Source organism: Canis lupus, chromosome 35 (assembly GCF_048164855.1).
Source record: "Canis lupus baileyi chromosome 35, mCanLup2.hap1, whole genome shotgun sequence".
Lineage (NCBI taxonomy): Eukaryota > Metazoa > Chordata > Mammalia > Carnivora > Canidae > Canis > Canis lupus.
In genome coordinates, this window is record NC_132872.1 from 27,800,318 (window position 1) to 27,812,895 (window position 12,578).

The 12,578-nt window shown below is 39.1% G+C and overlaps 1 long non-coding RNA gene across 6 annotated transcripts in view; it reads left to right on the top strand.

The window, feature by feature from the left end:
- Positions 1 to 12,578, top strand: part of LOC140624690 (uncharacterized) — a 145,940-nt gene that overhangs the window by 66,703 nt on the left and 66,659 nt on the right. For 4 of the 6 annotated variants that reach the window (XR_012024147.1, XR_012024144.1, XR_012024146.1 and 1 more), the window contains 2 exons: positions 4,956 to 4,993; positions 6,355 to 6,468. This is a non-coding gene — a long non-coding RNA (uncharacterized lncRNA). Of the gene's footprint in view, positions 1 to 4,955; positions 4,994 to 6,354; positions 6,469 to 6,552; positions 7,932 to 12,578 lie in introns of those variants that run through there. The other 2 variants (XR_012024145.1, XR_012024148.1) reach the window with 2 other exon arrangements.

Below are 12,578 nucleotides of genomic sequence, written 5' to 3' on the forward strand. Positions count from 1 at the left end.
AACATAAGGGAATGAGAAGTGCATTGTCCCATTCAATTTGATACTAATTTCAAAGAATCCAAGTTTAAGTAAAGAGTGGTATATTTAAAACTAAAGCGGTAGTAAGCTCCATTATGAAGCCCTTCAGCTTTTCTAAGGTTTCTGTAAGAAGTAAGCCCTAATGTCCTCAAACATCCATTAAGCATAATAAATTAACTGCTTTTCTGTGCATCTATAATGGTATTTGTTATAGTCTATTCTTTTTTTTTCCATTCTTGAAATAATTAATAAAATAGTCAAATCATTTTCTTGGTAGAGTTGTGAAAGCCTTCAAGACTCACTCCATATTACAAATGGAATAAAATCCAAGCTTCTTAAAATGGCACATTAAATCCTCCTTGACTTGGCCTTGGACACCTTTCCCAGATTTGTCATCAGCCCCTTCACTCTAGCCTGCAAAAAATTGCTTTTAACCCTCCCCCAACACAGTGATGCTTCTTGCTTGTATTATTGAAATGTTTGTTTCTGTCAGTTCCATTTAACAGCTTAACATGTATTCATTTCTTCCAAATAACCATCAGTGATCATCTTCCCAAAGAGGAGGCTAGCTTATTGCCTGTTTTTCTTGTTAAGACTTGTCCAGAAATACCAGTAAGTTCCACTATCTTTTTTATCGTCTCGTGTTTCTCAAGGGCTAGAGAATCTGTATATGCCAGTGTGCTCCCACCTGACTGCATCCCCATCTACCATGGTGAGGATCTTAGTCATTTGAGAAGCTACACCATGACAAAGGTTAGCACCATGCCAGCGGTTGTCACCATCCCATTGACCACAACAGTGTAGTCCTTGTTGATATCTGACCAAGTGACACAGTTCCTAAAGCTCATTCCTAAGGCCACCTCTCATTCTAGGTCTTTTTGTAATCCTTTCACCCCTCAACCAAAGCAAAAAGGATGGTGAAACAGAGGCAAATACAGCTTATTAATTTGGGAAGTCGTCTTAGGAAGCACAAGTGAATGAGTTGGGAAAGTGAGACAATGAAGGAAGGAAAAGAATGTGTCAATCATTTTACCAGACAATGAAGGAAGGAAAAGAATGTGTCAATCATTTTACCAGTGGGAAACAGGGCTGCAATGACAATGGAGACACTCGGAGACTCTCTATGAGATGCATTTCACAGTGATCTCAATGGAAAACAGGACTACCAATGCCAGCCCTTATTGGTTGAGGATTCTTCCGGTGTTGGTGTGTTAATTCCCCATTTTCACCTTGAGCCTACAGTGATAGGTGGAGTAAGTTCCCAAAGTGCTGGAAAGTCTTGAGGCAAAGGATTTCAGATGAGGTTATCAGCCTGCTGGATACTTTGGACCATAGCTGTAGCTGAATTTAGATGAATCGAGCTGATAAAGGCATGGAATTTACAGTGTCTGCTATATTATCTCATGACTTCTTTGCATAATGTCACATATTTATAACTATCTGTATTTATATTTGCCATGCTAGACTGAGAAATTTGAGAGAAAATTATGCATGACAGCCCCTGGCACATGTTGTTCAGTGTGATAACTGTCAACAAGTTCTATGGATTCAATTTCCCAACTGGTTCTTGAATTTGCCTTCCAAAATCTCCTAGGAAGTCTACACATTTCCCTATTTTTTTTTTAACCTGAGTAGAATACCTTCATGGCTGACTTTCCTATTGCTTATCTTGCTTTTCCTTTATCCAGCTTCCTCATTCCTGCAATAGTGATTTTTCTGAAGATTCCACTGTTTAAACTTCTTAATATATCATGCAAATTCCTCATGTTGTATATTAATAGCTACCATTTATTAAGTCAGTATGTATAAAACCAATTCGGAGCACTTTGCAGAAGTCATTTTATAATTTTACCAACCGAAAAAAATATTCACAGGAAAAGACTTGACTTTGGGGAAGTCAAAGACGTGACTTTTGGGAGAAGAAAAAGTTACAAGGGCTATTGCTCTTTGTCATGTTTTTTTTTTTTTTTTGGTCATGTTTATATGTAACGTAGGCCACACTGGGCTTTAGTAAAGATTGAGTTTTTGTAGCCATAAGTAGTTCACATTTCTTGCTTCTAATCTCCACCTATTACTTTAGGATCTTACTGATGTGACACTCTACAGAATTTCCTCCAGTTTTTTTGATTATTCTTTAGGAGTGACCCATGTGAGTTTATGAAACTAATCTGTTAGCTCACATGTGATACAACAGACTCTATAGATGTTGCTGCTAAATGAAAGTCCTCAAAGTGTCCACCTAATAGGACAATGTGGAAAAACAGAATATTTTTTATTTTTTCATTTTATTGAAAAACTACTATTATTTTACACTTGGGTTTTTTTTTTTTTTTTTAGCATTTTTATCTGAAAGTGTTTTAAGTTTCTATTCACAGGTCTTTCTCTTTCTCTAGAAAACACGGTAGATCTTGAAAGTTTGAATTTGAACCACTGTGAAAGGCAGACTTCTGCTCTTCTCAGAGACAACATTCCTTTTTCATGCTGAGGATGTTGTAACTTAGCCATTGCCTTCCATGTGCCAATCAAGAGGCTCTGCATTGGTTGGTTCACCAGTGTATATGACACAGTCATATCAGCATCCTAGGAAACGATGTGGTTAAATTTCGATTGCAATTGCTCCTGAAAGTATATGCACTTTATAATTTTCATTACACAATAAAATAAGAAAAATATGAAAAGTACAATTCTTATATAATTTTTATTTTACCTTCCAATCCATATTTGAATGTATACAAAATATAAATTTTGAAAGCTAAAATGAATAGAAATTTTATGAGAATAATTTGAATTATTCAGTTCCCATACATTTAAAAGTCTGTTCCAAATATATATTTTTCATACAATGTATAATATCACATATGAAGGAAAGATTACTGTATGCTGATATGCACCCTGGGAAGGTCATGGATTTTTTTTTTAAGTAGAAGAGGCTAAGGTACGTGACTGACTAAAGATCAATTCAGAAGCATGTGTTCATTTTGAGAGGATTTAGAGTCATGGTTGTACAATGGCTTAACCTCTTCAATAAAAGTTGTTCACAGAAACCCACAAAGCCATATTTGCCACATTTCTGCTAGAAGTGGCATAGAATTTAGAGCTGGGATCGTATCTTTTAGAAGTCAAGCTTTCTAGCACACTTAATAGATTCTTTTTGAAATTTCTTCATCCTACTGTGGAATAAAAAAGATATCCTTCAAAGAGAAAACCTATAATGGTCCCTTGTCAGGAAGGTCATGAAGAGGACTTTTGCTTTAGAATACATAAACCTCAGACTCCTTGCTATCATAAATTTCTATGAATTAATGCTATTTTAGTTCTTGTCCCTAGTTCATGTCTCTTACATGATTCATTGTCAGTTTACCTCTGTGTTTGTTATAGTACTTGCTCCAGGTTACCTTCAATATAAGAAAGATCAATTGGTAAAAAAAATGAGGTTAACCTTATGATGAGTTTCTTTAACACTAAACATTAAACCCACCCAGGGAAGAGAATATTATTGAAACTAGCCAGACATATAACCCTGTAACAGATAATCTGCAAGATAGGTAATCCACAGCCAGGTGATTACTAGACTGGACCCTGGAATTTTAGTACAAAGATAATAGAATTTAGTTTGTGTGCATGCTTTTATGTGATTTTGTGATTTTTGCCAGCAACATGTATGTGAGGTACTAGAAAACTGATGTTATCAGGGTGATCCTGCTGATGAGATACAGTAAAAGAACTACAGAACTCATCTGAGTTTGTTAGGTCTGTCAAATCCAAATTTCCATCAACATTAGTAGGGACATTTCAATAATAACAGGAAATGTCTTCATAGCTGAAGGTACTTAAAGCAATAGCAGATTTTGAGTAAGTAGTCTTGGTTCAGTCACTTAAAAAAAATTATTTATTTGAGTGGGGTTGGCGGGCAGGCAGAGGGTGAGGAAGAGAATCTCAAGTAGACTCCATGCTGATTGTGGAGCATGATGTGGGGCTTGATCCCATGACCCTGAGATCATGACCTGAGCCAAAACCAACAGTTTGATGCTTAACTGACTGAGCCACCCAGGTGCCTTGGTTCAGTCAATTTTTAAAATGCCTCACTTTAAGCAACTGATGTTACTTCCTCATCTGCATAGTGAGGTTATTTATTTATTTTTTTCTGCATAGTGAGGTTATTAATAGAAGTTTTCTAGGGCCATTATGAGGATTTCAGTAATTAAATGTGAAAATGTCTGGTACATGGTAGGAAACTCAGTTAAGTCTTAGGTAAACCTGAAACTATTCACTAAAAATTAAGAAAAATATTGCTTTATCAAAAAGGACTGTGGGATCCTTCTTGACATGCTTGCTATCATGCAAGCATCAGGACATTTTGACTCCTTATAAAGAAGGAGTCATTTATTTATATGAATTTTGCTCAGCAACACCTTTTATTTCATCTGTGAATCTTGTGGTATTAGAATTTCCACATGTCCTCCCCAACTTTTACCATAACCTTCTCCTATGGTTTGTACCCCATCGCATCCTGTTTCATGATTTTCCTCAGGTACATCCTGCATTTAATCATCTAAGAATTCATCCATAAACCTGGTCACAATCAATCTACCCTGATGATACATACATGGCAACTAAAAAATGGAGATGGCAAAATGGAGTTTGATACAAGGATAAAATGAGATTCTGAATTTATGTGAAGCATAGATTTAGATTTTGGTAAAGGATAGGATTTAAACGTGTTTTGCACACACTATTGATTTAACAAAAAACTAAAAAGCAAAGCAAAAGTTTGAGCATTTTTATATTAGATAGGGCTCATTAGACTTATCAAAATATTCTATATTATTATAAATGTATCTTTTAGAAGTTGGGTTGAAAACTATTGACATTGCGGCTAGTAGATATTGATAGGTTATTTTCTTCCTTTACTAATTTTTTTTTTTTCTGTTTTGAAGCCAAAGATTGTGCCTGTCAGTGCCACTTAGTGGAACAAGTAAGTGCTAATTAACTTGAGGGTTTTGGGATTTCTTGACCTGAAGTAGCCTTTCCCCAAGCTAATTTAAGCATTTTGATTGTATGTTCAGGGAAACCGTACCATCCCTTTAAAATGGTGATTCCTTGTTTAAATGGGCATATTTTGCAGAGTTGATGATTCTTCATATACACAGACTATACACATGTGGACTTTCACGAAATATGGATGATGTCTGATTTATAACTGAATTTCAAGGTCTTAACATTTACTTTTAGTTGTTTGCATATGACATGTTTATTCCAATCTGATTAGTAAATTAGTGAGACAGGGGAGTGGGTGTCTCAAGGCTTTTCACTTCAAACTCAGAATTCAAATTCAAAAACAGTAATTATTTTTTAATAGATTTTATGTATTTGTTCCTGGGAGACACAGAGAGAGAGAGATTGGCAGAGACACAGGCAGAGGGAGAAGCAGGCTCCATGCAGGGAGCCTGACACTGGACTCGATCCCAGGTCTCCAGGATCACTCCCAGGGCTGAAGGCGGCGCTAAACCACTGAGCTACCTGGGCTGCCCTCAAAAACAGTAATTAAATGTAGGTTCTGAATGTTATTACTTGTGCTCCTTGGACAAACTACTTATTCTTCTATGGCTCAATTTCTTTCTTCTTAAGGTGTCTAGTATCATTTACCAAATTTAAATATTCAGATAATATTAGCAACTAATTGTTATTACTGATGAGGTTTTTCACAAATATACTGAATTAGGGCTCATTAACATGTCTTAAAAAGTGGTATATTATTTTTATAACATTAACAGTAGTTATAGCTAAATTTATTAGAATTTTATTATAAACAAAGCAATTTTATGTACATTATTTCATTTGATTCCCAAAGCTTATGAGGTTAATTAGTAAAGTAGAAAAATAATTTTACAAATGTGAAAGAAGTGAAGTTCATAAAATGATTTGCTTGAAATCACAGATACGGAATTAGGACAAGAACCCAGGCAATTTTGCCCTCAAATTTCAATATTTCCATCAAAATATGCTAGAAGTTATAGTAATTTTTTAATTTGAGGGAACTAGTTCTTAGAAATTATGTTTCTCTTACTACATAAAGACAGCAAATAGTTAAATGTTTAAGCATTGTGAAGTTTCTGTCATCAGTTATAAAGAAATAATGACAATCTAACTAGATAATCCTTCTCTTCTTACTGTTATTGTATACTAACCCAGAGATACATTAATATCTTTCTAGTTCTATATTCTGAAATGAATTTGTTACATAGACAACCTAAGAGTTCTGGATTATTTTTGAATAAGTTATGTAATATTCATACATGAATTGGTTTTATAAATCAACTTTTTATATTTGTACAGGAGGTCAGAGTGGTAATTGTGAGTCAGAACTCAGGACCTGAAATGGGTAAGGTGACTTGAAATGAGATGTTTAATTTGCAAGACAAAAAAATTAAAATGTGGGTGTATGCTGAATGCCTTTGTCATATAAGATTCAACTCATGCATATAACCAATAACCATATTCTTTAATTTTTTTATTTTATTTTATTTATGATAGTCACACAGAGAGAGAGAGAGAGAGGCAGAGAGATAGGCAGAGGGAGAAGCAGGCTCCATGCACGGGGGGGCCCGACGTGGGATTCGATCCCGGGTCTCCAGGATCACGCCCTGGGCCAAAGGCAGGCGCCAAACCGCTGCGCCACCCAGGGATCCCCTTACTGTATTCTCTATGCTATATAATAAAATGGAAAGGATAACAGCTGCTTTCCACATTTGAAGTAAAAACAGATCTTAAAGACAAAAAACTGAATATTAAAATTTCTCTGAACTTCCTTATCCTCAGGAAAGGCTATTATAAAATCAGAATGGCATACTTATTTTGCATGTTATAAATCGTCAAATTTTGATATTTTACATCTATGTCTATTATTAGAACCCCAAATTAAATATCTAATTAAAGGTCAATCATTATACCACTTGACAGTGGCCAAGGGAATTCTTAATAGCTTGAAAAGCAAGAGCTATATGAGCATGATATAATGTGTGTAACATTTTGTTAGGTAGACAAAAACACAAAGACAAAAGCAAGAGAAAGTTAAATTTATACATATAGAGTTATATAAACATCTATATCATGTAGTAGATATATTTGAATTGATGGACCATCATTTGTACCAGATAATCACTGTGATTCTATTTCATTTAAAATTATCTTAATAATAAAAATGAATTAGAAGTTAAGAAAATGGATTTATTTAATGAATCCCTAATTCTATTTATTACTTTATATCAATTTTAAGAGTTTCTAAAATACACCTAGTCATGGAACATAGTCATGGAACAACCAAACAAAACAAATGAGAATTATTCTCTAAAACAATACATCAATCCACAGAAAGTTAAAATGAATGTTTATTGGGGAGGGTCTGTCTGTGGCCACCAGAAATGAAAAGAGAAAAATTCTGAAATAATAGCCTTGAGGAACCAAAGATCAAGTCTGGGAAACTGCAATGAGTATGCCAATCCGACAGGAAAAGGAAGACAAAATCAGGGAACAATAAACAAAGGTTGGTTGATGTTAGGTAAACATGGCTTGAACTAGAAGGGGGCCAAAGCCAAAAGCAAAAATGAGAGAACATTTGGAAAGATGGCTGTAAATGGCACCGGGGTTTATTTGTTGCTGATCAGGAATTAATGAATATTTTCTCCGACTGACTTACTTCACTCAGCATAATACCCTCCAGTTCCATCCACGTTGAAGCAAATGGTGGGTATTTGTCATTTCTAATAGCTGAGTAATATTCCATTGTATACATAAACCACATCTTCTTTATCCATTCTCATTCATTTGGGGAATATAAATAATAGTGAAAGGGAAAATAAGGGAAGGGAGAAGAAATGTGTGGGAAATATCAGAAAGGGAGACAGAACGTAAAGACTGCTAACTCTGGGAAACGAACTAGGGGTGGTAGAAGGGGAGGAGGGTGGGGGGTGGGAGTGAATGGGTGACGGGCACTGGGTGTTATTCTGTATGATAGTAAATTGAACACCAATAAAAAAATAAATTAAAAAAAATAAAATAAAAAAAAAAAAGGAATTAATGAATAGATTGAATTGGCTTATACGTACAAGGCTAGGGACAATAATCACTGCCTTGGAGTTTTAGTGAGGAGAGTTTTTAGGAAGGATTTTCGTCCACTTTGTTTGTGAGAAAGAGAAATAACTTGATTCTTATACAGATGATTCATGGTTGCTACAACGGATGGTGACAAGGAATAATATTTAATGATGTTGCACAAGTTCTGAGTGATATTGCTTGACCACTTTATGGTCACAGTTCTATGAATTACAAAAATCAGCAGTAAAAAACCACTATGACTAGTTGTAGGCAACCAATAAATATTTCCATTACTTCATTTCTTCCTATAATTTCTACTTTTTCTTCAAGAGCACTCTAATGCAATTTTCTGTCAAGTCATCAGACCTCCATGTCTCCTCTACCCTTCCTTTCTCCCTAGTATACTTTTTTCTACGCTGACTATGCTCAAATGTAAGACAGGGAAAATAAGATAATGATTGGTGTTATCCACATTTTGAATATACAGAACCTAAATCATAGTTTAAAATTTTATCTAGTTCTGAAAGTGTTATTTAGGGACATGGAAGAAGCTTCATTCCTCTTGTTATTCAAAATAGTTTCTTACATTTGTTGCTATATATGATTTCTTACAGAAGTGTGTTAATTTACCCTATATTTACTCTAACTTAGTAGCAGTAGTTCTCATTAAAAGGGAATTTTACCATTAGAATATCCTTCTCTCTTCTAGAAAAAAATACGGGTGTTAAGTCTCTAGTATTGAACATAAGAATAGCTTATTAAAACTTTGGGATAGAATGTAATGATGTTGCCAGGGTTGTCAGGAATATTGCTCACTGTGACAGCTAGAGTTGCAAGATGTCCTTCAAGATTCCCATTTTGGTATAGACACATTCTATGCTCCCTTCCTCTTGAATATGGTGAGAACCTGTGATGTGGTGGGACATGTTTAAAGAGTCGCAGAAGGAGAAGAGAATGTGGTGACAAAATTTTAAAGAGGTAATGGCTGAAAATTTCCAAGACTGATGAAGACAATAAGCCATATGTTACAGAAAACTTATGACTCCAAAGTAGAATTTTTTTTTTGAAGATTTTATTTATTCATTCATGGGAGACACACGGAGAGAGGCAGAGACACAGGCAGAGGTAGAAGCAGGCTCCGTGCAGGGAGCCCGATGGGGGACTTGATCCCAGGACTCCAGGATCACACCCTGAGCCAAAGGCAGACGCTCAACTGCTGAGCCCCGCATCCATGCGTCCCCCAAAGTAGAATGTTAAACAATGTATCTATATAGTAACACAACAGAGAAAAATTGCAGAAAAGCAGACAAAAGAAATTTTAACATGCCCCTAGAGAAAAACAACTTATACCTTCAAAGGAACAACAATAGAACTTAAGTCTATTTTTCAACAACAATGATAAAAGCTAGAAGACAAATTATATTTTTTATCTTTTTTTTTTAAAGATTTTATTTATTTATTCATGACAGAGAAAGAGGCAGAGACAATGACAGAGGGAGAAGCAGGCTCCCTGCAGGGCGCCTCATGCTGGACTCCACCCTGAGATGGGATCAGGCCGTGAGCCAAGGCAGATGCTCAACCACTGAGCCACACAGGTGTCCCTATAGTTTTTAAAGGGCTGAAATAAAATAACTGTCAATCTAGAAGTTTAAAGCTAGAAAAAAAAAGTATCATGAAAATGAAAGAAAGCATTTGCAGATACACAAAATTTGAAATAACTTACCATACGTAGAACTGAGCTAAAGAAAACACCAAATATTGCTCTTTCAGCAGTGAGGGTATAGAAGCAAGGAGATACAGGCAGAAATTAAGGCTAAATATATTGGTGAATCCAAATAAATATTGCTTCTATCAAAACAGTGATAATAATAAAGCGTCGATGAGTTTAAATACACAGTTAAAATGCCCAAGAACAGGGATCCCTGGGTGGCGCAGCGGTTTGGCGCCTGCCCTTGGCCCAGGGCGCGATCCTGGAGACCCGGGATCGAATCCCACATCGGGCTCCCGGTGCATGGAGCCTGCTTCTCCCTCTGCCTGTGTCTCTGCCTCTCTCTCTCTCTGTATGACTATCATAAATAAATAAAAAATAAAAAAATAAAATAAAATAAAATGCCCAAGAACAGTGCACAGAAATTGGGAAGGGCAAAGAGAGCTTAAGTGCCTGAAGTTCCTTGCTTTGTCTGGAATATGGCCCAAAGTCCTGGTTAATTTAGACCAGAACAAGTCAAGATGCCCACTTTCACCTCTGCAATCACCCGCTAACACAATGGTAAACAGTTTCTAAGCTCTATGCCGCTTACCGGGTCGCGGTGTTGGTAAGGACCTTTCTCCGTCCTGTTCTCTACTCCCGGAGGCTGACATTACCTGGGCACTCTTGCCCTTTGACCCCAGTTAGCCTGGGCTAATTGGCGGGGCCTGATGCAGGTGAGGAGAATAGACTGGTCTGTCCCCCCCCCCCCCCCCCCCAGTCTCTCCGGCAGCTAGTGCGGCCGCCCAGGTGCGCACCAGAGCGCTGGGTCCGGGGACGCCAGGCCGGTTAGCTCCTTGTCTTCTTCACCCTTGGGGCTCCTGGGAGCCAGGGGCCCCACCGACATAGGTGCGCCCTGGGGCCCCCAGCCAGTCCTGCACGGCCTGCAGGCTGCAGGTGCCACAGCGAGCCCAGCTGAGGGCGTCCGAGCGCTGTCAAGGTGCCGCCCCACAACGATTAGGGAAGGGTGTTTGAAGCCCCTCACTTTTAGGTGCATTGGAGTGGGTGCGAGGTCCTCACGCGGGTGGTAGGTGGGATCAGGCCGTTCGAACCAGACAGAGGCCCAGCCAGACCCGCGTGGGCAGGTGGGCGCGGTCGGGACCCTCGTGGGCAGCTGGGTGCGGCCCCCTGAGAGCCCCAGACAGCAGCGCAGGGCCGTGTAATCCTCGCAGCCCCCCATCACCCGAGTTGCCCCGACTGGCGGGCCGGTCCTGCCGCAGGCCGCGCGCTCCCCGGGCTGCGGTGTCCGAGCACGGCCAGGCCGCTCCCTGGCTCCGTTGCCCCGAAGAACATGAAATTCCAGCCTAAGCTAAAACACGAGTACACCCGGGCTTCAAAATAATGCAAGCAGATTTTAAGAGAATGGGAGTTGACAAAATAATTCCTGCGGGTAGATTAGTAAAAAGGAAAATTTGGGGACAATTTTGAATTTGTTCAGTGGTTCACGAAGTTTTCTGATGCAACCTGTGATGGAAAAGACTAGGACCCTGCGGCTGCCAGGAAGGCCCAGAAACTTCCATGGCTCCTTCTCTTGCTGCTCTAGCTCTGAACAAACCGAGGAACCTCTGGCCCCACGTGCCGGCGGGGCCCTGGTGTGCAAAGAACCCTGGTGCGGGCAGGTCAGTGTGTGGGAGCTTGCCTTTGAGGATGCGGAGGGAGGCCGTGGGAAAGCCAAGACGCACTGAATTGGTTTGCCAGTTTGCCAGGGCTACGGGAGGGCTGGGTTCCTGTGTCTCGGGGAAGGAGAATGACTCTCCTGGCGACAGAGAGCGAGCAAAGCCATAGAGGTGTAGTCTGCAGAGATACAGAGAGCCCCCAGGAGTGAGGGGGGTCCCCACAGGGCTGCCCCCAGGGCCTTCACGGTCTGTCCTCTATAGGGACCCGACCAGGGACCTTGGTAAACCTCATGTCAAGATCAGGGTGGATTTGTAAATTCCATGTCTATATTTAGAACAAACATGGTGGACTTGTAACCATCAAGGTGTTTCTTTGTGAACATCCTGAGCACAAACAAGGTGCCCCCTTCTGTCTCCCTAATATCTCCTCCATAGTGTTTCTCTACATCTGGGGTTTCTGTGAGCCTACCAGCCATTAAGAGGGGTGACCCCCTAACATTTGGAGCTTAGGGAGCCAGGTTTATTTTTGTTATCTCTGTTTCCTTGGGATGGGTGGGAGCCCAACTTGGGGTCGTGTGCTTAAGCGTAACATGCTCCCTTATATTATTCTTAGAGCAGATCCCAAGGTTTCTTTAAGGAAGCAAAAAAATACTTCTTCTTAAATTGCACTTTGCAGAAGTTTTACTCCTCTTCCAATGAGTTTGAATTAGGAGTTTTGTAGAAGAACAGTATTAACATCTCATTAGATCACCTAGGGATCAAAAAAACTGGCCATGGAGCTCACTGGGTGGTCACTGATAATACTGGGTGCTGGGGAATACACTCAGGGGGCTACCTCACTACGGAAATATGAAGACTGAGGAATTTGAAGCAAGTGTGAAATCTTGGCAGATCACGTTTGGACAAATAAATACCTTAAGAGTATTTAAGTGTTTCCTTATTTCAAAATATAAACTGTAACATGGTAGGAGATTGCTGGTGTTTGACACTGTGTCTGAGAAGGAAGGGCCAGATCGCTGGACCTTTGGCATCTGCTGTGCACAGGCCTTGAAGGGCTGCTGGAGTCCTCAGAGGCCCTAGACCTTGGCCCCAAAGGAGAGTTT